General features: G+C 40.4%; 1 protein-coding gene across 4 annotated transcripts in view; it reads right to left on the bottom strand.

Moving 5' to 3' along the window:
• The window catches only part of B3GALT1 (beta-1,3-galactosyltransferase 1), a 378,667-nt gene that overhangs the window by 41,974 nt on the left and 309,135 nt on the right, over positions 1-27,558 (bottom strand). For all 4 annotated transcript variants that reach the window (XR_010113656.1, XM_055291902.2, XM_055291903.2 and 1 more), the window contains one exon: positions 9,618-9,739. The gene's annotated coding sequence lies outside the window, so the exon portion shown is untranslated. The remainder of the gene's footprint in view (positions 1-9,617; positions 9,740-27,558) is intronic.

Raw genomic sequence — 27,558 nt, forward strand, 5'->3', positions numbered from 1 at the left:
AACCGCACTGGTGGGTTTCTCATCCACTCTATGACCTCTGCCAATCATATTTCTGACCATGTCACATTCCCACAGAACACTTTCCATGAAGTGGTGTTTATTAATTCATTCGGCAGTTCATCACATGTTAGACTTACTTCACTTGAGCTTGAGAGCAATTTTGTGCTATTAGGAAAGATGTGAGAAGTCATTTATGGGACAGCAGGTAGACTCAATTGGTGACCGGGGATTTGTTGACCGTTTCACATTGCAGGGCGTTTTCCAAATTCTGGGACTAGATGGTGTATGCTAATTCATTTGACTAACAACTGCAGAGCATCCACTTCTTTTAAGCCCAGGAATAGGTGCCAGGGAATCAAAGGTGCATTACACAGCATCACAGTCTGGTGAGAAACATGAGGCCTTATACACAGCTGAATAAATATTTGTTGAGGCAACTGGGAAATAAACCCTTACTTAATTCTGTGTGTTCTTAGAGAGCTTAGAGCAATCTACCCTAAGAGGGCAGGGGAGGGGGCGGAATGCTGTGGTTGTGACGGGTTTGTTGCCTGTCTCTGCTGTGATTCGAGAGCCCTCTGTGCTGACCTTCTAGCAGTCTCTCTAGGGCTCAGTGAAACCCTCTCAGAAATAACTGTTACAAAGTCCCAGAAAAGCACACTGGGATGTGGCCAATCTCAACCCCAACAAACCACTCTTGGTGCCTTTCAAAGTCTGTAAACCCAGGGATCGTGTAATGCTCTGGTTTCCATTCCAGTTTGTTCAGTGGCTGAAGCACAGCTTGCGAAGGACTTTTTGGATATAGAGCATCCGAGGCCATAAGCAAACTCGCCATCAGAAAGTGCACTCTGAGCAGCAGCCACGCACTGAGCAGGGACTGCTGGAGAGGGAAGGGGTGGGGTGGTCGCTATTTGCAGACAACAGGCCTGACTCCCTGCTCCTTAGCTCACTACTGCCAGTAGCAAGAGCTGCTTGGCTTCGTCTTGCCCATTCAGTCTCACCTAGGTGCCAGTCTAGACCAATGCAGTTCCCTAGTTAGGGAGAATTTAGGGGGCCCAAGGGCAGTAACACAGTGGCAAGGATCTCGTCATATTTCCAACTGACCGTGTCCTCAGCCTTTAGGAGCTGAGCCAACTGCATTTTGTTTTGTTCTTTGTGACTAAATAGACCACCTTGTACCCTGCTTACCGTGAGTGGCACCTGTCTTGTTCTTTGTACCCCAAGCTTTGGAGCCTTGTTTCTTTAACTGGCAGGTGAATCTTTAAGCACTGACTTGAAGGGCTGTTTTGGGCAGTAGATGAAATAGCTTGTGAGGCATCTGGCACACAGAATATGTGCCATTTGTGCCTGTGTCTGAGTCTTGACCTTTGTACATTCTGTCCCACTGGTGTTCTTGGAGCCTGGAGTTCTGTCTCTGAACAGGAAGCATGATTGTTTTGGTGTCGAGGACATTTGGTAGAGTACAGTGGAAAAATATGTGATTTATTTACCAATACTGTCATCCTTGGTATCTGATGGGGATTGATTCCAAGATTCCATCATATCAAATCAGCAAATGCTTAAGTTCCTTATATAACATGGTGCAGGATTTGCATATAACTTACATGCATTCTCCTGTGTGCTTTAAATCATCTCTAGATTATTTATAATACCTAATACAATGTAAATGTTATGTAAATAGTTGTTATGCTGTATTTTTTTATTTATATTAACTTTTATTGTTGTATTGTTATGTTTTATTGTTTGTTTGTCTTTTGCAAACATTTTCAATCCACGGTTGGTTGAGGCCTCAGATGTGGAACCTGTGGATATGTGGATTCATATGTGCCATAAACATCCCTGACTCTCACCCCATCTTTGACTCCTTCATTCCTTCTTTGAGCCTTATTCAATACTGGCCATCACCTGATCCCTTACACTCACCCCATTCCTGACAGGGTGTCTTCTAATCAGTTCTTGAGTTTCTTCAAGGGTTTAGGCCTCAGAGACCTCCTCAGGGACATAGGGAGCACTAGGCTGCTATGCTAATGTGCAGGGAACTGAGTCTAGCCCAGCATCTCCTGTTGCCTCCTCTTCCTCAGCTCTGGCTCAGCTGCCTGGAGAGCTGTCCCAAGAGAGATCAGGGACCAAATGGAGGGTGGAGTGGTAGAGAGGACCGAGCGCAAGACCGGGAGTCAAGTGACCTGACCCATTCCCCGCTGTGTGACCTAGGCTCACCCCACTTCACTTTGGGAAATGTAGGCAAGATGTAGAAACCAAATGCAGAGGTGGGGTCTGCTACTCTGCTCAGCTGAAGAATGTCACGGAAAGCCCATCTTGAGGGAAATTGTCTGGCACCAATCTCTACTCTGAATAAAAAGAAATGATGCTGAAATTAAGGCCTTAGCTTACCGGACTGAAAGAGAAGGAATCAGAGGGAAAACATTTGTAACATTTGCCCTGAATTTGTCATGGTCTAAGGTCTTTATCAGTATTTAATTTAAAAGGAAAAATAAAACCACCTGGCAACCTCACAGTGGATATTGAATTACAAGCTGGATAAGTTGTTAAACATCTATGCAATAGCTACAGAGATAGATAGGAGAGTGGAGCCAAGGGCTGTGGCACAGACTCCCTGCCCAAGCCCGGGACAAAGTCAGAGGGGCAAATGCACAATCACAGTGTCTCTAATTTCTACAGGAGCTGGAGTCAAGAGTGGTGTGCTATCTGAACAGCTGCCCTGCGTGGGTCAGAGAAAAGGGATCGATCCCTACCTCAGAAGTGAAAATGAAAAAGATGCTCTAAGGAGAAAAATTATTTATGGTGTACTCTGTGTCTGACAACGTGGAATTAGTAAGAGAATTGTCTTCTATTGGTAGCCTCTTTACATATGTATATATAATTTAGATATATATAATATGTGTTTTATATATATTTATATTTAAGTATATATTTTTAAATATATATATTTATATATATATAAAACACACACACACACACACACACACCTGCATATATCTTATTGGTTCTTTTTCTCTGGAGAGCCCTGACTAACATTGTCTCCTTTGCTAACAAGTTCCTCAAGGCAAGGTCCTAGGCCTTCTTTTCTTCTCACTCTAAGTTTTGCTTGTTTTCTTTTTTCTTTTTTTTTTTTTTTTGAGACGGAGTCTTGCTCTGTCGCCCAGTTTGGAGTGCAGTGGCACGATCTCGGCTCACTGCAAGCTTCGCCTCCTGGGTTGACGCCATTCTCCTGCCTCAGCCTCCCGAGCAGCTGGGACTACAGGTGCTCGCCACCACGCCCGGCTAATTTTTTGCATTTTTAGTAGAGACGGGGTTTCACTGTGTTAGCCAGGATGGTCTCGATCTCCTGACCTGGTGATCTGCCTGCCTTGGCCTCCCAAAGTGCTGGGATTACAGGCAGTTTTGCTTGTTTTCTATGCAATTTTTTTTTCTGCCCATGGCCTCAGTTGCCATCTGCATGTGAATAACTCTTAAGTTTATATTCTAGCTCAGAGATCTCTTTCTATGGATCTCCAGACCCATGCATCTAACTGTGTACTTGGATATCTGAAGGGCATCTGAATGCAACATATGCAAAGGTAAATTCATGATCCTGCAGCCCTGATCTTCTTTCAGGGTTCCCCACTTCTGTGAAACGTACCTCTCTGTATCGGAAAGACCTGGAGCCATTCCTAACAGCTCTGGCTCAGCTGCTTGGGGAGCTGTCCCAAGAGAGATCAGGGACCAAATGACTGGTCCCTGTCCTTCCTGTCAACTCTTCTTCCTTAGGCTCTGGAGGCTTGAGGGGAAACCTGGCCAGGTTGAGGCTGGAGAGGATCAAGCCATGAGCCCTGGAGGGTGGAGCGGTAGAGAGGACCGAGAGCAAGACCGGGAGTCAAGTCCCGGTTTACCCTCTTAACTCTGTACCTAATCCATCACCACATCCTGCCAATGTCACTTCAGAAATTTCTCTTACATCTCTACTTCTCTCAAGCTCCACTACCACCACTCAAGCTATGGGTATATCTCATCTTGACTCCTATATTAACTTTTCAAGTTGCAGGTAGCTGCCTATTCTCGGTCTGTCCTCTAATTCTCTTTCTTTACACTGCAGCTACAGTGATGTTTCTACAAACTAAATCCCATCCTATCATTCTGTGCCATTACCTGTTGGAAATCATACCATGATTGTTTCCCAAGGCTCTGCATGGTCTTATCCTGCTGCAGTTTTCCCCTTGCTTTCTAGACTCCAGCTAAACTAGCTTTTTCTTTTAACTCCTGAAAATGAAGTCCCCATCATGGGTTCTTTGAATATACTGTTTTTACTCTAGTTTAAAAAATTTGGAATATTCTTCCCAACTTCTCAACTATCGTATCAGGAGTCATTTCCAGAGGAAACTGTTGTGTTCCACATACCCCTTCCTCAGCCTAGTCAGACTCCTTTATTATACAATCTCATAGTATTTCTCTAAATCAAAGCAAATAATAATAGCCAAGAATTATCACGTGCTTGCCAAGTTCAGGTGTCAAACACACTGCTAAATATTTTATAATTGTTATATCTAAATATTATCTAATTAAAAATTAGAGAAATAGCCAGTATTATCATTCTTATTTTCCAAGAGAGGAACCAGAGAACCTGGGTGATATGCTGAGAGCATATTCAGCAGTGTGATGAGTTTAGTGGATATTTGGTTCCCCCACTGGCCTGTGTACTTGGAATGAGCTGGGGCCACTGTTAACGGATCAGCACTGTTAGAGGACTGCCTGGCAAGTAGAATGTGTTCCGTATGTACTTGTTGATTGAAATAATGAATACTCGAATGAGAAATGAACCAGGGCACATTTTAACATGAAAACTAACTGGGTATTCCTTTTGTTCTCTATACCAAATTAGTCACCTATGAGATTGTTTACAAAATTCTAGACAGCTGCTTGCAAATGAGAAAATGGCATCCCAATATTGGAGATGCTTTAGAGTATCCTCCACTCTTCATTTTAATGACCATCTGCTCCATTCCCAAATGAGGCACCAATTCAGTTTAATTTTACACACAGTTAAGAATGATTTTTTTTTAGTTCCAGTCCTTTTGGGGCTTCTAAAAGCACACACTTAGAAAATGCATACTCTCTGTTAGGTCCACACCAGCAGCTGTAACAAATAAGCCCTACATTTCTAAGCCTTAACACAATAGGTGGTTATTTCTTATTTGTGTAACAACCTAGCGTTGCTGCTTGGCCAGAAAGCTTTTCACCCGGTGATTTGGGAACCCAGACTTTCTTCACCCCATGGGGCCCCGACCTGGGGGGTCTCAGAGTTCCTTTACTGATGGCAGCAAGGCAAAAAGCACAGAGGAGGCATACCTCCTTCCTCAAAACCCTGGCTTCCAAATGAAGCATGTCACTTCTACTCATTTTGCACTGCTAGAAATTTATTATGTGGTCATGCTGAACGCTAAGGAAGGCTAGGAAATGCTGTCTACCTATATGCCCAGGAAGAAAAAAGAGAAAACACAGTTGATTGATTGAATCATCAGCATTCTCTGTCCCACCCTTGTCCTCACAGTACAATGCAGAGAGATGCTGTAAGATTAGTAAAAAGTGCCCTCGGGTAAGGGACTGTGGACATCTGAAAAGGCATGTGGAGGAGTGAATTTTGAGTGGGGCTTGAAGAATAAGCAAGTCCTTGATAGGAAGAGATGGCAACAGGCATAACTGAGATGAAAACTAGTGCCAAGAGAGATGAGGTCTGAAGCCAGGTGGGAGTGAGAAGGTGAAAAGAAATGTATGCCTGTGCCTTGGTCTGTGTGTAGGCAACTCAGTCAAGTGTAAATATTATTTTAATAATCTCTTTGTCTTGGTTTTCCTTTGCTCCTTCTTTAAGTAATTAAATAATGAACAGAATTCCACCCTCCACCATGAGTATCTTGGTCGCTAATGTGAAGATATGAAATAATTAGAGGGTGTGCTGTGTAAGAATTTTAATGTCATGGAAACTTCTACTTTCAAGACTGTGCTAATTACACAGGATGAGGCGGAACAAAGGGAAGATGCACAATTAGCAGAGCACAGCTTGTTATAACCAGCTCTGTTTAGAGCCTCTTCTAAACCTGGATATATAATAAATCAATATGTAGTAGTGACCTAGCAGTTATTTTTTAGAGAACTCTCAAATTTTGGAAATGCAGGATTTTTGGAATGCGAGATTTGGCCATTTTGGATTTGACTATAGGGATGGTACAGGAGACTTTTACATTCTAGTCTACATAATAAAGAGGAAAAAGCAGGGTCTTTAGAGGGAGAAGACCTCTTCCTTGGTCTGCCACTCACTGGCTGGGTGATCATAACTTCTCTGAGCTGCTTCCTCCACTGTGTGGGGATAGGGGATAGTAATGCATATGAAAGCACCTAGCGCTAAGCCTAGACTATGTTAAGGACATAATTTTAATTTTAGATCCATTTCCTTTCCCCTTCCCAACTTTCCTTTTCTTTAGTGAGATTTCACTCATCTCGAATAAAAATCCTTAAGACTTTAAGAACTGTACAAGAATGACTGTAATAACCGACAGATGTACTTCCTCTAATGCTACCAAACTTCAATAAAGGCAATTATAATATCAGTGGCTCTAGCTGAGCAGTGTCAAGGATAAAAAAATACCTTCCGAGGCTGGGTGCAGTGGCTCACGCCTGTAATCTCAGCACTTTGGGAGGACGAGGAGGGTGGATCACCTGAGGTCAAGAGTTCGAGACCAGCCTGGCCAACATGGTGAAACCCTGTCTTTACTAAAAATATAAAAATTAGCCAGGCATGGTGGCACATGCCTTTAATTCCAGCTACTTGGGAGGCTGAGGCAGGAGAATCACTTGAACCTGGGAGGCAGAGTTCAAGTGAATTCTGATTTTTGAATTCACTTGATCTCTGCCACTGCACTCCAGCAGAGATCACACCACTGCACTCCAGCCTGGGACACGAGTGAAACTCCGTCTCAAAAAAAAAAAAAAAAAAAAGTACCTTCCTTGTCAAATCTCATGAGGGGCTGACTCAGCTCTTCTTTTCTTCCAAAGAAGATAAATTGTGTATCAGGCAATTTGCTTTCTGCTCGGGGGTTTTGTTTTGTTTGCAAACAAGATCTTAAGTGCAAAAGACTTAAACAAACATTCAAGGGCCTATGATGAGTCCCACAAAAGTTGGGCTTTTCACTAGCTTCTGTTGCCAGAATATTAGAAATTGATATGAAAAACTGAGAGCTTAAAAACTGCACAGTATTACATATGATTCAATTGCAAAGTGCTGTGAACTGCCCATCCCAAGCCTCAGCTATGAACGGCCTATACACCCAAGTGCATCTCAGTATTGACTGAAAGGATAGAGGCTCTTAGCTCTTGGGAAAGCATTAGGATTGCATTATCATATCAATAGCCCACATGCAAAGTTCTTGATAAAAACTATCATAATCCAGAGGCAGAGATAAAATATGAGAGTTTGATTTGTGTAAACAAATCAAAAGCATTTAGAGTCAAGCTACTTAATCTGTCTTAAAGCATTGCCAGGAATATAAACATCAGAACAGCCTGAGGCAGGCAGCCTGCAGTAGAAGAACTCTAATTCGCTACTTTTTCTTGCTTTGCTATAATCCAGCCATATTGGCTATCTTTCAGTTTTACAAACCAGCGAAGCTTAACGCTTTGTTTTAAAGCCCCTAATAATAATAGTCAGGATAGTCTTCAGTTACGCTGCACTAACAAATAGCTTCCATATTTTAGTGGCTTAAGACAATTAAAGTCTGTTGTTTGCTCAGGTTACAGGTCCATTGTGGGTCCATGGGTTGGGGCGGGGGATGGAGAGGGGCGCTCTGTTCTTTGCAGTCACACAGGCTCCAGGCTGAAGGAGAAAACCACACCTTGAGCCACATCAGTCAGAATGCCATAGGGAAAGGGAGCTAGGGAGTCTTGCAACAGCAATTAAATACTCCAGCATGGAAGTGCCATAGATCCTTTCTACTCACAACTCAATGGTCATCCCACATCCCATGGCCCCAAGCTATTTGGTCCTTTCATGTGCCCAGAAGAGAAGGGAAGCGGGGAAAGCTGTCTTGACTCTCACACCTCCCCTAACCACCCTTTCTAAAGCAGGTTCCACCTCTTCACTACCTGAGCACCCTATTTGTTTTCTTCATAGTGCTTATTGCAATTTGTAATTGTATTATTTACTTATTTTCTGTTTTGTTTTTAGTCTGTTTCCTCCACTGGATGCTAAGATCCCTAAGGGGAAGTATTATTTATACCAGCAGGCTGATTCCATAAAGCTGTTCTCAAAAGTACCCAATCGGCTTCATATATTTAAAATACTCAGTATATTTGTCTTGAACTTGGAGAATCCTTATGAGTAAAATCTCATGTCTCTTAGTCTGTGTTCACCCATTTAGGCTGTGTGCTGACCCTGCTCCGCTGCTCCTCATCAGAGGGTCCTCTTGCTACTCACTGTCAGGGGCTGAAACAAACTGCGCATTCCTTCCAATGCTGTCAGTAAGCGGAGGGAAAAAAACTATCAACTGAAACCTTACAGAAATCTCCAAAGGCTGTGAAAACCAACATATCCAGTGCAAATTACGATGAATTTTGTAAATAAGGACCAGGAGAGAGGAATTTGGTGAACTGGAGTTTTGTTGAACTTGGTTTTGGCAAATGAGCTCACAGGGAATTGGCTCAGAGCTACCCGCCACCTCCCACTAACAATTGTATTTCATGGTCCGATTCTGCTTGGCATTTTGAAGACACTCTGAAATAACTGTCAATTTCACGGACAAGGAAACTGTAGTTTAGAAAGGTTAAGTAAGTGGCCCAAAGTCCCAGAGGCTATGACGGGAAAGACAGGAGTGTCATCCAGGTGACCTCTTGCCAGCGTGGTGCTTCTTTCCCTGAATCACAGTCTGGATAGGCTGCAATCATTTTTTTTTACTTAATGTGCCATTTAGTGTATAAAGGAATATTCTAAGTATTTATCTTGCTTTTTATCACTTTAAATAAAAACATTTTAACAATTATTCGCTATTTTAGAGACTCTTAATAACTGTACCATCATTTCCTATGCAAAATCCTATTATTTTCAACTGAAATAAGAAATGATTGAAGCACAATTGCCTGTGGGATGAGTTTACTTCAGCAAAGAAGATTCAAGAATCAATTAGTGATGGCCTTGGAGAAATGGGTTTTAAATAGGAATTGTCTTAGGTCATCTAAAGCATATCTTTAGTTACCTAATAGTTTATCTTAAAAGAGGCCACCACTAAAATCAAAGGTTTCATAGACACTTGTAAGTATGAATTTTTTAAAAAGACACTTTTTTTTTAAGCTATGAGTTTTTTTCTCCTGTATCTTTCAGAATAAAGGCTTTTTCCTGCCCGTCCTACACATGTATCCTGAAACTTAAAATAAAATTAAATAAAAATTTTAAAAAAGAAATTAGGCTTTTATGGCAAGGATATTTTGCACACTATAGCAGGTAAACCTTAATAAAGAAAAAAACCTAGACTTTTCTCTCTGCTCATTACTCCTTAGACACTGATTTCTGATTTTGTAGAGGTGCTGTTACTTTTCCTCGATGCCGGGCTGCATAACTGAGAAATGTGTTTCTCTCCTACCTGTTGGCTCCAGCGTGCTGTGTTTTCCTCCGTCTTACTACAAGTTCAGGAAATCAAGCATGGTCTCCATCTGTGTGAGGAGGAGATTCAAGGTGCCCGTGCCAGGAGCAAGCTGCATAGCCCTAAGTGGACACCAAGAAGACAGAAAAATTTAGAAATAATTGAAATGAATTGGGTTCAGAGAAATGAAAACAGAACTGCCACTTTAAAAAAAATATTTCTATGTAAGTACAATACAATACAAAGAATGGCAAGTGGGTAGGCGTTGAATAGTGGTGGACTGAATGAAAAAAGAATTAAGAAATTAACCTCATTTAGGGTTTCAACTGGTACCAGGATTACAAACTCAGATGCCTTCAAGCCCATGCAGGTGGTATCAATGGGCCAGCAGACTGGGTGTGAGATAATAAGGAATGGTGGGCACTGTGATGAGCTAGTGAGCCCATGCCCCATCTGAAAGGGCAGCTACTGCTCAGGTCTAGTTGATGATTTTGACTGATGCCACAAAGATAAACAGGCCCAATGATGTCACAACGTCCAATTTTTAGGGAAAAACAGAAATACAGATTTTTAAATGTGAAATATTTTGAGTTTTGTACTTTAGGATCTAATTTTAAAAATAAAACAAAACTGCACAGGTCATACAAGGCTAAAACCAAAGCCCATGTGAGGGGTCAGGATTGGCACATGGATGGCCAGCTTTCACCTAAGGTCTACTGCAACATCGTAACTTTCCAAGTGATAAAAAAGGTCCAGAGGGCTGAAGCTGCCTTTGGGCAGAGACACTTGGTTCATTCATGGCACAGCTGGGATTTTAGGCATGCGCACCTTCCCTTTCACTTAAGATCTTTTAGTGTCACTTATGACCACTCTGCCACTGGCTGAATCTGATCCAGACCTGTTTAATTAACAGGATGGAAGCCAAATAGACCTGCCTTCTATTGATCAGATTCTTGGGTCTGAAGCTATATGTATATAAAGCTTCATAATAAAAGGTGGAATGTTCTATTCTAACTAACTGTTCATGTATATCATCGAGTAAGTTCTGGGTAATGCTGAGTGACTGAAATGTGATGGGTCCTCCTATGAAATAAAACTCTTATTAAAGGCATTTGTTTGGGATGGTGTTTAAGCAGTGTGGCCCCATGTGAAGAATATGGACAGAGGCACAAGTGGGTTCCAGTGGATCCATTTGCTGATTCCAGTTTCTGTTAAAACACTCTCTGTTTCTATGATAATCAGTGTTGTGTGATGGGTAAGTATATGGGTTGGGTTTTAGAGACTGACTCAGCCACTGATGATACTTAACCTCTCTAGGTCCTATGTGCAAAATCATGATAACAGTACCTGAATCCTAGAGTTGTCATGAGGTTCAAATAAATGAATACATAGAAAGTGCTTAGGATGGTGCTTGCATAGGTAGTCATCAACGTTAGCTAGTATTTGTAACAACTACCAACATTTACTGAATGCCTGCACCAAGTTACTTATACGTATTATCTGTCATCATCTCCACAATCCTCTTAGTTTTGTATTATTACCTTCATTTTAATAACGAGAAAACATGACTGAGGGAGAGCAAGTCTATTGTTCAATGTCATCCTGGGATTAGTGGAGCTAGTGTTTGAACTTAGATCTACTCAGCCTAGACAGTTGATTAACCTACCTCTCCAGTGCCTTGTCATTTGTTCAATTGAAGACAAATTTCAGAACTTTAAAGGAGAGCACGTCTATTTGGCCAAACACCAATTGCTTATCAAGTCAGATACCAAAGCAAAAGAGTCCCAGAAACAATCAAAAGTATTGCGACACTTGGGAATCTTTTGCCTTATGTAAAAAATGTCTTATTCTAATAATAGGAGTGTACCATGTAAGTAAGCGTAAGACAGGAGAGCATGTAGTCAGTTTTTAGTCTGCATGAACCCTCATTCTGCTCTTTAAAGTGCTATATCTCTTACTAGATTATTTGCTTAATATTGATAAAATAATGGAGGTAGCTTTTAAGAATTTAAACATGTACTGAATGTTGACATTGGAAAAATAGCACCTGAAAGATTTTACTCTACGACATTTTTAAAACATTTCCTTGCTTTTGTAGAATATACTATGGAAAGAGTGGAATAAAACATAAACATTATTGAAATATATGAAGCCTTAATATGAAGCATCTTCTATAAAATATTATTGAACGAAGAAAAGGGAAGCAAGAAATGAAAGAAATGAGAAGTTACTGAATGCTGTCATGAGACAGACTCTATCCTAGGTACTATTATAGTCATCACAGCATTCACTGAGTGAAAAATAACCAAACCAGGGCCAAAAAAAAGGTGTGGAAAATGTGTAAATAGCTAACTCATTTTTCCATGGGCAGATGCAGGTTTAAAACTTAAATCTTACTTAGATATAACTTTTATCTTGAATATCCATTCTGTTTTGGGATTTTCCTTTTCACACATTAAAAAATAATTTTAGCAAAGCAGAGGCAGGAAAGGAGGGTGTCCTTTTAATGAAAATACTTAATTGCCATCAATGCAGGAAAATATTAACTAGAAAACATATACATGCAAATTTTCTCTGCTTTAGAATGAACTGAACATTATCCTAAGAGATAATGACATCTATTCACAGGAATAATATAGAAAGTGGGAATGTATTGTACAAGAAAAGATGAAAAATATAAGCTACTTTCTTTAGTCTGATTTCTAAAGTGTAATTTTAGTACTTAAGTTAGAGGCACTGCAACTTTACAGAATATTAAATGCATCTACATTCAAATGTTGGTTTTAGAATACGAAATAATATTTCAAAGTCAAGTAGAAATGAATTTGTTCATTATCTACTCTTTTGGATAATTGCCATTATTGCTATTTCTTCTTGGGCAGATAATTGAAAATGGACTATATAAATTGTGTTTTTCTGGAGAAATAGCTTAGACTCAACATTTGTCACCCACATTTTAATCTAGTTTACAATTTTACCAGGTCTAAAAATTATAGCTATTCTAGCACATTATTCCATTACATTTCATTAATATCACCCCTTCTTTTTAGCTTTATGTGGCAAAAAGGAATTTTGCCGGTGCTGTTTATGGCTGAGAAATCCATTCTTTCTGTGTACCGACTTATGAGTGCTAGCTATGGGAGAATTTAGTGACATAATAGGATAAACAAGACAGTGATAATATTTGGACATGAGATTTAGTCTTCCCAGTTTTGCTACAGCCCTCTGTGGCAACAAAGGACTTTGTACTGTGGATCTCTAATGTCAGCATCTGGTTACATTTGATCCTGGTTTGTGTGTGGTCTGTTTGAGATAAAGGACTTAAATAAAGACCAACAGAACAAAGCACAAAGCGCCACTGAGTTGCCCATTTATTAACTTATCAAGGTAAATTCTATGACTCATTAGGGAACCAGGTGGAGGCCATAGTTGATCTAATTAGTTAATGAATTTAGGAGAGAGAACAGAGGACTTTCGCTCTCTATGTTTCAGTGATCATGAACTTAACTTTCAATTTCTCTTCATTGTAGGTGGGGTCACTTTGGGACTCTGAGATTCTCACACAGGAAGTTTATTGGAGCATGTTCTTAGGAACAACACCTGTCTCTAATGTGAGAGGAGAAAGAAGAAGGCAAAGGGAGAGTCTGAACCTTGATGCAGTCACAGCACAGAGCTGAGCTGACTCTGCAGGGAGCTCTGGAGCTGGGATAGTTCTGCAGAGTCCAGTGGGTGCTAGGCCAGCTTGCATGGGCTTGGGCAGAGCTGGTGGTGCACACTTCTTCCCAACTTCACATTCAATGACATCATGTTGATATCTTGAAACTGGTGGCACACACATTTATAACACAGTAATAGGCAATGCTAGAAACCAGGGGTTCTCCCACTTTCCTTGCCTAGAAAGCTGGTTTGCCAGAAAACCCACAGTGAAGAAAGATTGCTTCCATATCTCTGTGCCCAAATTCATGCAATAAATTATTTGTTGTTGTTGTTTTTGAGATGGAGTCTCACTCTGTCACCCAGGCTGGAGTGCAGTGGCATGATCTCGGCTCACTGCAACCTCCACCTCCCACGTCCAAGCAATTCTTCTATCTCAGCCTCTCGAATAGCTGAGACTACAGGTGCGTACCCCCAAGACTGGCTATTTTTTTTTTTTTTTTTTTAGTAGAGATGGGATTTCACTGTGTTAGCCAGGATGTTCTCGATCTCCTGACCTCGTGATCCGCCTGCCTCAGCCTCCCAAAGTGCTGGGATTACAGGCGTGAGCCACCACTCCCAGCCCCAGTAAATTCTTAATTGTTAGCAGTGCCACAGTAGAAGGAATTCTATACAATAATCCTAAGTCTTGTATTGTTATAGCTTCTCTAGGCCAAGCCTCCTCTGTTCTACCAAGTATTAATCTAATCTCAGGATTTCTATCCCTGCCATGCTATCAGTGATTTTTCTTACTGCCTTTCTGAAAGAGGCAACTAAGCTCCCATGAAAATGGAACAATCTCTTTAAGATACAACTTAGTGATATGACTCCAAAGCCCAAGTGACAGAGTTATCAAAGAAGTATTTAATAAGTACTAGTAATGATCAAACAATATCCTGAATAAAGTACTTAGAAAGAAAAAACAAACCCAGCTGAAATGATTTTGTTTACATGTATTGCTATGCCTTTACTTGTAAACATGGTCATTCATACTAATGAAGTAGAATAACAATAATTATGGCATGTATTTGTTTAATGAAGTCATAAAATATTTTTGCAGCCAGTTTAGGGTGCAGAAGGTAGGAGAAGATTTTAGATACATTAGCCAAGAATTCAACCGAAGAATTTCAGTTAAAATCACTCCAGCTATTTTAAAAGTTGATTTTAAACTTAGTCCATCCTGAGAAGGTTATTGCTGTATGCAATTCAATATCCAATTGCTGTATGCAAATACTATTATCTTTCGGAAATTCAGAGAGTTGGTATGGGAGAGTTCACCATTAGCTTGGGTAGCAGAAATATTTAAGGGTACTATTCTGAACAAAGCTGCACATGTATCAGAGTTCTTTCTTCTTCTGAGCTCTTTATAGAAAAAGGCAACTAAAGGAAGATCCAAGATTCGACAGGCACAGATTATACAGAATTTCTTCTCAGCTTTGCACCTTACATCCTATACCCATATTAACACCTGGCAATGTAGTAATTGCAAAAACATCAGTTAGGCAATCAATTTAGGAAAAAGAAATAGGCATAAAATGGGGGAGAAGTTGTCCTGATTTTAAATAGGCTAGAATGTGGAAACTCAGTAAGACAAGCATGGATGATTCTGAAATTTAGCGATTAAAAAGTGACTCAATATTGACTATATCTATTCTATCGGCTACCACATTTCTATAACAAGCATCAAAGAAGAGAGAAAGTGAGGACTCCAACAAATATTCTTCCATGACATAAAATCATTGGGAGCAAACTGTCTTATACATCACAACTCAGCACAGAGTCTATTTCAATATCTTCTTAATTGATGAGATAGAGCTAGGGCCACATTTGGATTCTGTAATCAGTTTCTTACTTCCTCTCCTGTTATATTCATTGCTTCATTCAAAAAAACTGTGTTATTTTCTGTACTGTCATATTCTACCAGGGGCTGGGGATACAGGGAATCTTGTGTCTTTCTGGAGACAGATATCATCCAGATAATAAAGTATAGTAATGGAGATAAAAAACAGAGGGACCCTGAACTGTGTGGTGTGGTGGTGATGGTGGTGTGTGTGTGTGTGTGTGTGTGTGTGTGTGTGTGTGTGTGTGTATGCATGTATGTCTTGGTGTGTGATTAAATGCATTTTTCTCTTGAATGAGGTATTCAGGATACTGATAATTAAGAGCAAAGCTTCCCTTTTTTGGACTGTAAAATATAAATCCAGTTACTGTTTCTGCTGATCAAACAGGGGATATTGAGAGGATGAAGGAATGTAGCCTGGAGCCCTAAAAATAATCTGGCCTATTTTTCTTGATTTTAAACTGAAATACATCTGAGCCAGTCTTTCAACAATTCAGCAATATTTTTATTTTCCTTTTACATGGAATTCACATGCTAGGTCCTGAGGACTGAAAGAGGAATGGAGAAAACCCAAGTTGTTTTCAAAGTCTTACTAAGCGATAAATTCCAAATATCTGGTATACCATGAGCCTTTTAAAATTTTGATGTAATTTTATAATGCCATTCAGGAATATAAATGTTCTAATTTATATCTACCTATAAAATTTTAGCCTAGATAAATGAGTTGTTTCACAAATAATTTTGGTAGAACATGCATTTACCTTCATAAGAAACAGAACAATGGGATAGATCCTTGTTCATGTCTGGCTGTCAAACTTTTTAGATACAGCTTTAGGTCTCTGCCTTTACAGATGGAAGAAACTAGTTCTTAAAATTAAGTCCATTCCAGGGCATATGTGCAAAGGAATTTTGGAAAGTTTATATATTGACTGAGTCTACTTCTGCCCAGCTGGATTTCTCAGGTCATGCTCAGCATATCTTGCAAACACTGTTACAGGAAACTATGCCTTGTAAGCTCATGGAATTTGATCATGACTTCTGATTTTAACACAGGATCTCTGCAGCCAGTTAGCTCCAGGGAGAAATGACACTGACCATCTGTGGGGGGCAGTTGTTTTGCTTTTGTTTATTTTTCTATAGGCATTTTGTTCTAGATCAGTCTTTTTGGAAATGGATATTGTATCTATTGATAGGGAAAAAGGGCGAGAGAATAGTCCAACATCTGTACACATGTATCACCACCACTGAAAAATAGCAAAACAAAACCAAGAGCTTAATGATTATGCCCTATGGACAGTTAAAACAGCAATAGTATCTCTTAATTTAAAGGATGGTATCTTGACCTGTTATGTGCTTGGAAAACAATCCTCCTCCTGACTTAAGTGGTTCTCCATTGTATATCCAGGAATTATATATCCAGGAATATTTGATACAGATGCTGGCAGCTGTATTGACCAGAGAGGCATAACAGGGAAGCTGCAGCAGCCCCCAGAAGGTAGGAGATTGGGAGGTGGCACTTACAAAGAAGCCACCCTTTGCCCTTAATCAATTGTACTGGATGGGGATTTGTATTTTGCAAACATCAATGAGATCAATGAGATCTTGAATGAGAATTGATCAAGATCAAGGAGATTTGTTGAAGTTGTACATAGCAAGCAATAGTCCTAGTATAAGAGTACGGTGCCCTTTCCTCTGAAGCATAAAGTTCTTTTCTCACCATAGGTTTTTACTGATGAGCACTAGAAAGTGAACATAAAATGCATACCTGTTACTTCCAAATTAGACACATTTTCCTTAGTAGACCTTCGAAAGAAAAAGGGAGTTAAATCTGCCCCTGTGAAATGTTCCCCATGCCTTGGCTAAGTTGTGAGATAAATCAGTTTAGAAATGCCATGAGTAGACAGAGAAATGGTTAGAACTCATGATCAAAAACACAAGTCCTTTGATTGGAAAACAAAGATAGGTAAAGCCTGTAGACTGAAGATCCCAGAAGAACTTGATCTGAATGTCAGATATCAAGTAATAGGTTTATAAATCAAGAAATAGTTTTACAAATTAAGATATAGGTTTATAAATCAAGAAATAGGTTTATAAAAGAAGGCTTACAATTTTCATTACAATTAGGCTACATGAATGCAATTTTATACCTATTCAGTACTTTGATTAATGCTATTTTTTCCAGGTTTTTTGATCTAGAATCTCTTCTTTGCTAAGCATCTAGGATGCCACTTCTTGCTACCTCCACAGCAATATATCACCTGGACAGCTTGCCACTCTTTGTTGCCAAGAACTTCTCTGATTTTTTTTTTTTTTTTTTTTTTTCTTTTGAGACGGAGTCTCGCTCTGTCGCCCAGACTGGAGTGCAGTGGCGCAATCTCGGCTCACTGCAAGCTCCGCCTCCCGGGTTCATGCCATTCTCCTGCCTCAGCCTCACCGAGTAGCTGGGACTACAGGCGCCCGCCACCACGCCCGGCTAATTTTTTGTATTTTTAGTAGAGACGGGGTTTCACCGTGGTCTCGATCTCCTGACCTCGTGATCCGCCCGCCCCGGCCTCCCAAAGTGCTGGGATTACAAGCATGAGCCACCGCGCCCGGCCTTCTCTGATGTTTAAGCAGCCCATTCTGGTACTGAGAACACAGTGAATGAGCTACATCCTCCTGCTTTCTTCTTCTATTATTACTTTTACCTGATTTCTTCCCAGGAGGAAGCTGTACATTTTAACAGGACAGATAGGAGGGAAAGCAACTATTTTTCTGCCAAGATAACAATCGACAACTTGGGGTAGTATGTGCAGAGTTTTTCTGGAGTTCTATTAAAAATTATCTGATAAGCTGCCTTTGGGTCTGTGTGTTGTTTTCTTTGTGTGGGGCAAGCGGTGGGATCTATGAGGCTGAGCAAGCTTAGTTGGATGTTAAACTGAGGTAGTAAACAATGACATACTTTGTAATACACAGATGGCTGGAATGGTCAATGTTGGAGTTAAAATTTACATTAAGATTCCTGCTGCTGTCTATATTCATTAAACTTGGCACAACAGTAACCCCAAAGATATGATATCTTAAGCAGTCAATCTGTTCCTTCTTCTTTGTCTGTTGCCTAAATACCAATCTGTTCACTTTTCTCTTTCAATGAAAAAACAAACAAAGGGTGGAGCCAAGATGGCCGAATAGGAACAACTCCAGTCTACAGCTCCCAGAGTGACACAGAAGACGGGTGATTTCTGCATTTCCAACTGAGGTACAGGGTTCATCTCACTGGGGAGTGTAGGAAAGTGGGTGCAGGACAGTGGGTGCAGTGCACTGAGCATGAGCCGAACCAGGGTGAGGCATCGCCTCACCCGGGAAGCGCAAGGGGTCAGGGAATTCCCTTTCCTAGTCAAAGAAAGAGGTGACAGAAGGCACCTGGAAAATCGGGTCACTCCCACCCTAATACTGCACTTTTCCAATGGTCTTAGCAAACCACACACCAGGAGATTATATCCCGTGCCTGGCTCGCAGGGTCCTATGCCCACGGAGCCTCGCTCATTGCTAGCAGAGCAGTCTGAGATCAAACTGCAAGGCAGCAGCGAGGTTGGGGGAGGGGAGCCCGCCATTGCCCAGGCTTGAGTAGGTAAACAAAGTGGCCAGGAAGCTCGAACTGGATGGAGCCCACTGCAGCTCAGGAAGGCCTGCCTGCCTCTGTAGACTCCACCTCTAGAGGCAGGACATAGCCAAACAAAAGGCAGCAGAATCCTCTGCAGACTTAAATGTCCCTGTGTGACAGCCTTGAAGAGAGTAGTGGTTCTCCCAGCACGCAGCTGGACATCTGAGAATGGACAGACTGCCTCCTCAAGTGGGTCCCTGAACCCCGAGTAGCCTAACTGGGAGGCACCTCCCAGTAGGGGCAGACTGACACCTCACACAGCTGGGTATTCCTCTGAGACAAAACTTCCAGAGGAATGATCAGGTAGCAACATCTGCTGTTCACCAATATCCACTGTTCTGCAGCCTCCACTGCCGATACCCAGGCAAACAGGGTCTGGAGTGGACCTCCAGCAAACTCCAACAGACCTGCAGCTGAGGGTCCTGTGTGGTAGAAGGAAAACTAACAAACAGAAAGGACATCCACACCAAAACCCCATCTCTACATCACCATTATCAAAGACCAAAGGTAGATAAAACCACAAAGATGGGGAAAAAACAGAGCAGAAAAACTGAAAACTCTAAAAATCAGAGTGCCTCTCCTCCTCCAAAGGAACGCAGCTCTTCAACAGCAATGGAACAAAGTTGGACAGGGAATGACTTTGACGAGTTGAGAGAAGAAGGCTTCAGACGATCAAACTACTCTGAGCTAAAGGAGTAAGTTCAAACTCACGGCAAAGAGTTAAAAACCTTGAGAAAAGATTAGACAAATGCCTAACTAGAATAACCAATGCAGAGAAGTCCTTAAAGGACCTGATGGAACTGAAAACCAAGGGACGAGGACTACATGACGAATGCACAAGCCTCAGTAGCTGATTTGATCAAGTGGAAGAAAGGGTATCAGTGACGGAAGATGAAATGAAGTGAGAAGAGAAGTTTAGAGAAAAAAGAATAAAAAGAAATGAACAAAGCCTCCAAGAAATATGGGACTATGTGAAAAGACCAAATCTACATCTGATTGGTGTACCTGAAAGTGACAGGGAGAATGGAACCAAGTTGGAAAACACCCTGCAGGATATTATCCAGGAGAACTTCCCCAATCTAGCAAGGCAGGCCAACATTCAAATTCAGGAAATACAGAGACCACCACAAAGATACTCCCCAAGAAGAACAACTCCAAGACACATAATTGTCAGATTCACCAAAGTTGAAATGAAGGAAAAAATGTTAAGGGCAGCCAGAGAGAAAGGTCGGGTTACCCACAAAGGGAAGCCCATCAGATTAACAGCTGATTTCTTGGCAGAAACTCTACAAGCCAGAAGAGAGTGGGGGCCAATATTCAACATTCTTAAAGAAAAGCATTTTCAACCCAGAATTTCATATCCAGCCAAACTAAGCTTCATAAGTGAAGGAGAAATAAAATCCTTTACAGACAAGCAAATGCTGAGAGATTTTGTCACCACCAGGCCTGCCCTAAAAGAGCTCCTGAAGGAAGAACTAAACATGGAAAGGAACAGCCAGTACCAGCTACCGCAAAAACATGCCAAATGTAAAGACCATCAAGGCTAGGAAGAAACTGCATCAACTAATGAGCAAAATAACCAGCTAACATCACAATGACAGGATCAAATTCATACATAACAATATTAACCTTAAATGTAAATGGGCTAAATGCTCCAATTAAAAGACACAGGCTGGCAAATTGGATAAAGAGTCAAGATCCATCAGTGTGCTGTATTCAGGAAACCCATCTCATGTGCAGAGACACACATAGGCTCAAAATAAAGGGATGGAGGAAGATCTACCAAGCAAATGGAAAACAAAAAAAAAGGCAGGGGTTGCAATCCTAGTCTCTGATAAAACAGACTTTAAACCAACAAAGATCAAAAGAGACAAAGAAGGCCATTACATAATGGTAAAGGGATCAATTCAACAAGAAGAGCTAACTATCCTAAATATATATGCACCCAATACAGGAGCACCCAGATTCATAAAGCAAGTCCTTAGAGACCTACAAAGAGACTTAGACTCCCACACAATAATAATGGGAGACTTTAACACCCCACTGTCAACATTAGACAAGTCAACGAGACAGAAAGTTAACAAGGATATCCAGGAATTGAACTCAGCTCTGCACCAAGCAGACCTAATAGACATCTACAGAACTCTCCACCCCAAATCAACAGAATATACATTCTTCTCAGCACCACATTGCACTTATTCCAAAATTGACCACTTAGTTGGAAGTAAAGCACTCCTCAGCAAATGTAAAAGAACAGAAATTATAACAAACTGTCTCTCAGACCACAGTGCAATCAAACTAGAACTCAGGATTAAGAAATTCACTCAAAACCACTCAACTACATGGAAACTGAACAACCTGCTCCTGACTGACCACTGGGTACATAATGAAATGAAGGCAGAAATAAAGATGTTCTTTGAAACCAATGAGAACAAAGACACAACATACCAGAATCTCTGGGACACATTCAAAGCAGTGTGTGGAGGGAAATTTGTAGCACTAAATGCCCACAAGAGAAAGCAGGAAAGATCTAAAATTTGACACCCTAACATCACAATTAAAAGAACTAGAGAAGCAAGAGCAAACACATTCAAAAGCTAGCAGAAGGCAAGAAATAACTAAGATCAGAGCAAAACTGAAGGAAATAGAGACACAAAAAACCCTTCAAAAAAATCAATGAATCTAGGAGCTGGTTTTTTGAAATGATCAACAAAATTGATAGACCACTAGCAAGACTAATAAAGAAGAAAAGAGAGCAGAATCAAATAGATGCAATAAAAAATGATAAAGGGGATATCACCACCGATCCCACAGAAATACAAATTACCATCAGAGAATACTATAAACACCTCTACGCAAATAAACTAGAAAATCTAGAAGAAATGGATAAATTCCTCGACACATACACCCTCCCAAGACTAAACCAGGAAGAAGTTGAATCTCTGAATAGACCAATAACAGGCTCTGAAATTGAGGCAATAATTAACAGCTTACCAACCAAAAAAAGTCCAGGACTAGATGGATTCACAGCTGGATTCTACCAGAGGTACAAGGAGGAACTGGTACCATTCCTTCTGAAACTATTCCTATCAATAGAAAAAGAGGGAATCCTCCCTAACTCATTTTATGAGGCCAGCATCATCCTGATACCAAAGCCTGGCAGAGACACCACAAAAAAAGAGAATTTTAGACCAATATCCCTGAAGAACATAGATGCAAAAATCCTCAATAAAATACTGGCAAACTGAATCCAGCAGCACATCAAAAAGCTTATCCACCATGATAAAGTGGGTTTCATCCCTGGGATGCAGGGCTGGTTCAACATATGCAAATCAATAAACATAATCCAACATGTAAACAGAAGCCACAACAAAAACCACATGATTATCTCAATAGATGCAGAAAAGGCCTTTGACAAAATTCAACAATACGTCATGCTAAAAACTCTCAATAAATATTGATGGCATGTATCTCAAAATAATAAGAGCTATCTATGACAAACCCACAGCCAATATCATAGTGAATGGGCAAAAACTGGAAGCATTCCCTTTGAAAACTGGCACAAGACAGGAATGCCCTCTCTCACCACGCCTATTCAACATAGTGTTGGAATTTCTGGCCATGGCAATCAGGCAGGAGAAGGAAATAAAGGGTATTCAATTAGGAAAAGAGGAAGTCCAATTGTCCCTGTTTGCAGATGACATGATTGTATATCTAGAAAACCCCGTTGTCTCAGCCCAAAATCTCCTTAAGCTGATAGGCAACTTCAGCAAAGTCTTAAGATACAAAATCAATGTGCAAAAATCACAAGCATTCCTATACACCAATAACAGACAAACAGCCAAACCATGAGTGAACTCCCATTCACAATTGCTTCAAAGAGAATAAAATACCTAAGAATCCAACTTACAAGGCACGAGAGGGACCTCTTCAAGGAGAACTATAAACCACTGCTCAATGAAATAAAAGAGGATACAAACAAATGGAAGAACATTCCATGCTCATGGGTAGGAAGAATCAATATTGTGAAAATGGCCATACTGCCCAAGGTAATTTATAGATTCAATGCCATCCCCATCAAGCTACCAATGACTTTCTTCACAGAATTGGAAAAAACTACTTTAAAGTTCATATGGAACCAAAAAAGAGCCCACATTGTCAAGTCAATCCTAAGCCAAAAGAACAAAGCTGGAGGCATCATGCTACCTGACTTCAAACTATACTACAAGCCTATAGTAACCAAAACAGCATGGTACTGGTACCAAAACAGAGATAAAGACCAATGGAACAGTACAGAGCCCTCAGAAATAATGCCACATATCTACAACCATCTGATCTTTGACAAACCTGACAAAAAACAATAAATGGGGAAACGATTTCCTATTTAATAAATGGTGCTGGGAAAACTGGCTAGCCATATGTAGAAAGCTGAAACTGGATCCCTTCCTTACACCTTGTACAAAAATTAATTCAAGATCGATTAAAGACTTCAATGTTAGACCTAAAACCATAAAAGCCCTAGAAGAATACATAGGCAATACCATTCAGGACATAGGCATGGGCATGGACTTCATGTCTAAAACACCAAAAGCAATGGCAACAAAAGCCAAAATTGACAAATGGAATCTAATTAAACTAAAGAGCTTCTGCACAGTAAAAGAAACTACCATCAGAGTGAACAGGCAACCTACAGAACGGGAGAAAATTTTTGCAATCTACTCATCTGACAAAGGGCTAATATCCAGAATCTACAATGAACTCAAACAAATCTACAAGGAAAAAATAAACAGCCCCATCAAAAAGTGGGCGAAGGATATGAACAGACACTTCTCAAAAGAAGACATTTATGCAGCCAACAGACACATGAAAAAATGCTCATCATCACTGGCCATCAGAAAAATGCAAATCAAAACCACAATGAGATACCATCTCACACCAGTTAGAATGGCCATCATTAAAAAGTCAGGAAACAACAGGTGCTGGAGAGGATGTGGAGAAATAGGAACACTTTTACACTGTTGGTGGGACTGTAAACTAGTTCAACCATTGTGGAAGTCAGTGTGGAGATTCCTCAGGGATCTTGAACTAGAAATACCATTTGACCCAGAAATCCCATTACTGGGTATATACCCAAAGGATTATAAATCATGCTGCTATAAAGACACATGCACATGTATGTTTACTGTGGCACTATTCACAATAGCAAAGACTTGGAACCAAGCCAAATGCCCAACAATGATAGACTGGATTAAGAAAATGTGGCACATACACACCATGTAATAGTAGGCAGCCATAAAAATGATGAGTTCATGTCCTTTGTAGGGACATGGATGAAGCTGGAAACCATCATTCTCAGCAAACTATCGCAAGGACAAAAAGCAAACACCACATGTTCTCACTTATAGGTGGGAATTGAACAATGAGAACACATGGACACAGGAAGGGGAACATCACACACCGGGGCCTGTTGTGTGGTTGGGGGAGAGGGGGAGGGACAGCATTAGGAGATATACCTAATGTTAAATGATGAGTTGATGGGTGCAGCACACCAACATGGCACATGTATACATATGTAACTAACCTGCACATTGTGTACATGTACCCTAAAACTTAAAGTATAATAAAACAAAATAAAATAAAATAAAAATAAAAAAACAAAAAAAAAAAATAAAGAAATTTTGAGGCTGGGCATGGTGGTTCATGCCAGCACTTTGGGAGGCCGAGGCTAGCAGATCACTTGAAGTCAGGAGTTCGCGACCAGCTTGGGCAACGTGGTGAAACCCCGTCTCTACTAAAAATACAAAAATTAGCTGGGTGTGGTGGTGCCCACCTCTAATCCCAGCTACTTGGGAGTCTTGAGGCAGGAGAATGTCTTGAACCCGGGAGGTTGCGGTGTGCCGAGATCATGCTACTGTACTCCAGCCTGGGCAGCAGAGTGAGACTCCATCTCAAAAGACAGTTTGAGAAGAGTCATAAATCAGGGCAAATGTGTCTATACTTCGTGTAATACATATTCCCCTGGAAAAAAGTGGTCATAAATACAAAAGGACCTGTGAAATATGCCTCCATTAAAGTAAAATACAACTCTTTCATGGGGCTAAATGCCTACCCTAGAACTGCTCACTACTCAATAGGATTGTGCTGTGTGTGACAGAACGAGAGTGTGAATGGGTCAGTAAGAGTGTACTTTATATAAAAAAAGTATTCCTTAGGAGAGTTTTGGATAAATGGACTGAATGTTCTTTCATTTATGAGGCTTTTGCTTAGGAAGCCAGTGATGCCAAGTACGCACAGCAAAACCATCTGCTAAAGGTCAAAGGGACGGGTGAGCTGCTACATACAAGCCCCTGTTTTGATGAGGCTCCGCAGAGTCACAGCACCAGCGTATTTCTCCCCTTCCTTACCTGGAAGATTGCAGATACCTTAAATCATCCAGAATCCAACAACATTATTTTCCAAAAACAATAGAGCTACGCCTATTGTGAAATCTCAGGGACGACAGAAAACTCCACATATGCCCACACTATACCACTGCCACAGCAAGTTTTTATTTTTGTAAAGTAATGATCAATTTATGTATAAATGATTACAGTATTTGAGATCCAAGATCCTTGGAAAATCTGATGTTGCAATCAAAACATAATTGAGCTGTTTTGGAATAGGAAGTCTATTTGTTCTTCAAAATGCATAAGTATCTAAAAATTAAATGATGACCCATTTAGCCATCTTGTTTAGTGCACTATTGCTTCACCGCAGTTTTTTTAAGGATTGGCTCTAAGTAGACTTTCCTGTTTGATGGAAAGTTTCTGTATTCTGAAACCATTCCCCTGCCCAAGGGGTGTGTGTGTGTGTGTGTGTGTGTGTGTGTGTGTGTGTGTGTTAGGGCCAAATGAACCTTGTCAGCAGTGATGAATTAATTTTCTCAAGTTACCTCACAATCCATCTGCACATCAATCATTTTTTGCAGCCTAAATAACATATGTGTAGGTACTATTATTTTTTCCAATGTGAATATATACCTTTGTGATAAAAACATACTAATTTATTTAAAAGCGTTGTCAACTTCATTGTACATTTTTGTTATTGCTATTTTTCAATCCATCGATTGAAAAAACATAGCAACTATCTATGGGCAATCAGAACACTTTAAAAGTTAAGAAAGAGTTGTCCTTCTTGGATTAGATGCATTGCTCTAACCTGGGGTAATGTATTTCAAGAGTCACTAATAAAATAATTGTAACAAGGGCTTAATAGGGGCATGAATACAATGGAGGTATGATAGACATAATAGGATTTTCAATTATGAATGAGTTCCATTATAAGAATCATTAAGCCATTTGGTTATATTAAGATGAAATGTTTAGGCTTAGCCCTAAAGTAAAACACTTGCAAAACAATAGGTATTACCTCTGGGGATAAAAGTGAAATTGTGTGAGGAGCTGGTGGTGCACAGGGATTTCTTTTCATTCTCTAGATCTCTGTATTGTTTGAGGTGTTTACAACAATCATGCATTCAAATATTGCTTTATAATTTAAAAAATGATGAAAAACAACCACACAAAATGAGATCAATAGCCTATTTGGGGGCCAGTGAGGTGCTGGCTCCAGGGCCCCTCTCTCAGATCTGTTTTCTTCCACAAGGCTTAAGTTCAGACGCTGAGAATGTTTTCATTGCTTGTAACTTCAGAAGCTGCCCCCCAAATTGACAATCATGTTCACCACATGCTAAGTCTGTGTGCTGGACACTTCACAATGAAGTCTGTTTGAGCTCACAGGGAGGGCTACAGTACAAGTTGTCATCTCAGTACATCACTTGTAGTGTGGCTACAGGTCTACAGTATATCCCCACTCAACTGTGCCCTGTGGCACAGCTGCCTATGTGTGCAGAGAGAAATAATGATTCTTGCCTCCTGCCTCCAAACATGTGAAGGGATAGCCCAGAAAGCTTGTATAAAATCCCAGTCTGTCAGACACCAGGAGATTGTAGTTGGCTGATCCATGGTGGCTTCTCCTCAGTGTAACTCTATGACAGCTGGTATTTGGTGTTAGGGATGCACCGAAATCATGTGACATTTAATGCCTTTAAACTTGAGAGGCTGTAGCAAATTCCATGCAACACTTGCTAATATGGTAAGTCAACCTAAAATACTTGAAATTCTTTCCCCACAAATGTTGCCATGCTGAATTACTCCAGGTTAAGTGTTGTCATGTTGTATTATGGCATGACATTCAGGTAACTCATGATAGCAAATAAAAACATTTATGTCCTTTAGAAAATTTAATGGAAAGCAAATGCACTATTATTTTTTTCTGAAGAATCCAGCCAGATTTTAATAATGCATTATTTGCTACTTGACAAAACACACTCTTGCCTAGATTGCATAGTCAAAGTACAGTGTTGAATACTGTACTGCAAACATCAGGGCCTGGGGCTTTGACAATATAGGTCCTTCAGGGCAATAGTGAAAAGAAAGCCAGTTGAATGAGACCAGTCTTTGATGTGAAGTGAATGAAAATATCACAAATATAAGACTCAAGTTTCTCATTTTATGTTTAAGCTAGATCTTTAAATTTAAAGTGTGGTCTGGAGGAAATGAATTCTTTAAAATGAAGATTCACATTTTTTTCTTCCATCTCCTATGTCTACAATGATTTCTCTTACTCATTCAGAGAGAATACAAACAAAATGGGGTGAATTTTCCAGGGATGGGTTCTTTGATAGACGACAAATACACATGAACTGGTTTTGTTTCCACTATTGCTCT

The sequence above is a fragment of the Symphalangus syndactylus genome, chromosome 9, assembly GCF_028878055.3.
Source record: "Symphalangus syndactylus isolate Jambi chromosome 9, NHGRI_mSymSyn1-v2.1_pri, whole genome shotgun sequence".
In the NCBI taxonomy this organism is placed as follows: Eukaryota; Metazoa; Chordata; class Mammalia; order Primates; family Hylobatidae; genus Symphalangus; species Symphalangus syndactylus.